Consider the following 2,118-nt stretch of genomic DNA (forward strand, 5'->3'; position numbering starts at 1 on the left):
ACAGAGGACTGTGAATGAGAGTTTATTTTGTTTTTCAGTCTGTGCTGGCAGTGAATCATACATAGCTTAGTTGATCAGACAAGCTGCTTTTCTTGAGCAGAGAAAGAACTAGGAGAGAAACGGGGCTTTGGAACCCTGATGCGGCAATGCTGAAAGAGGAGAAATATTCCAAGGAAGGGAAAGGTGTGTTGCAGAACGATGAAAAATAGGCGGCTCCTCACAGCTGTTCTCAGCAGACGAGACGGGGTGGGCTGCAGCTCCGCCGGTGCCTAACACTGAGGGCCTCCATCCTGCTGACTCAGTTGTATGGGGACTGCCGTGCTGGCTCCTCGTCAGATGCTGCTCTGGTCTCCCTGCAGAAGATGCCACTGGAGTTGCCTCCTCAAGGATGGGGGCATCTGAAGGCCCCGGACACTCAGCTCTCAGGCTGGCTGAGGTCTCAGGAGCACCGCCTGGCGGAGGGCAGAGCCAAGCTGACGCGGGAAAGTAGGGCACAGAAGCACTCCGCGTTGGCCCGGTAACAGCTAGCCCGAAAAGTCTGTATTTAAAGGGATAGTAACTTGGACTTGTTCTGCAGTATCCCCGCAAGGGCCTGACCGAGTGAGCAAGCATGGCGGGCCGCGGGGCTTTCTGCACAGTGGCGCTTCCCAGTCAGGCGGGACGGGCGCCCTGGAACCCAGGAGGAAGCACACAGGCCCCACAGAGAGCGGCTGGCAAGATTCACTCGGGGATTAGGATGCTGGCCAAATCGCGGAACTCGAGGCTGGAATCCAAGCTCAACAGGAAAGCAGTGAAATACAAATTGGAAAAACAGGGCTTTGGAGCAGGGAGGGAGCGGGTGCCTGCCTGTCCCACCAGCGCCGGTTTAGGAAGGCGGGACTGATGCTGGCCGCCCCCTGCTGGACGCGACGCGGCATCTCACCGGCGGCCGGGGAGCGGGCTTGGTTCCTCCTGGAACCGGTGGGAAGAGGGTCTCAGAGGAGGCTGTGGGGGGACCCCCCGCTTACCCTTGTTCCTCCCACCGTTCCCTCCGGATGCCTCGGGGCAAAGGCCTTCTTCCACCTATAAAAAGAATTTACACAGGGGTCTCGGAACCCTGGCACACCAATCCCCAGCTAACGAAATCCCCGAGTTGGGGGATTTGAGAGGGTCAAGTTTGGCCCAAGAACCCGCAGTCCTCTTTGGTCTTCGGCCCTCTAAGTGTGGGCTTCTAGCACGGCGGCTCTGGGCAGACCTGGGTGCTTTCAGTGACGACAATAATTACCACAGTGACGGTGACCTGCACCCCAACAACAATAATTACCACAGTGACGGTGACCTGCACCCCAACAACAATAATTACCACAGTGACGGTGACCTGCACCCCAACAGGACTGCGGTGTGTGAAGCACTCAAGAGAGCCCCTGCAACCAACCTGCCAGGAGTCAGCTCCTGAAAACAGGGTCGGAAAAGGTCACTGCCCGTCAGAATCGAGCTGTTCACAAAAAGCTGGAAAGGTTAGGAGCTTTGTCTATTTCAAGGGCAACAAATTGCTTTCACCCTGAGGACCCTGAAGACGAGTTTCCCTCACGGCAGCTCTCAAGACAACAGGGATCAGATTCAGAAAGACACTGCCCCTGTAAGGCTCTTGTTTGTCTTGTTTTTAATTCCCGCCCTCCGCCTCCAAATCTCAGTCCTCTATCTGTGAAATGGAATTCAGCCTTGCCTGTCCTCAAAATTAAGACAAGGCATCACGTGTGCGTTAAGATGAAACAAGATCTTAGCAAAGGAGTAATGATTTCTTTTTTAAAACATTTTTTTACTGTAGTAAAATGTACTATAACATAAAATTACCATTTCAATCGTTTGTAAGTTCAGTGCCATTAAGTACATTCACATTGTCGGGCAGCTGTCAGAGGTGTTCGAACCAGAGCGACTCCATCTTGAACAGGGGCTGCGCAAAATGAGGCTGAGACCTGCCGGGCTGCATTCCCAGGAGGTGAGGCATTCTTAGTCACAGGATGAGTCATTGGCTGCCAGGGAGGAAGGTTGGTTACCCCATGAACCAAGAGGAGGTTTCACCGGATACAGGTCACAAAGACCCCGCTGATGAAACAAGATGTGGTAAAGAAGCTGGCC

The 2,118-nt window shown here is 53.9% G+C and overlaps 1 pseudogene; it reads left to right on the forward strand.

Moving 5' to 3' along the window:
- The first annotated feature begins 610 nt into the window (after nt 1–610).
- Nucleotides 611–1,843, forward strand: LOC100594320 (annotated as a pseudogene).
- The last annotated feature ends 275 nt before the right edge of the window (nt 1,844–2,118 follow it).

The sequence above is a fragment of the Nomascus leucogenys genome, chromosome 6, assembly GCF_006542625.1.
Source record: "Nomascus leucogenys isolate Asia chromosome 6, Asia_NLE_v1, whole genome shotgun sequence".
Taxonomy (NCBI): Eukaryota; Metazoa; Chordata; class Mammalia; order Primates; family Hylobatidae; genus Nomascus; species Nomascus leucogenys.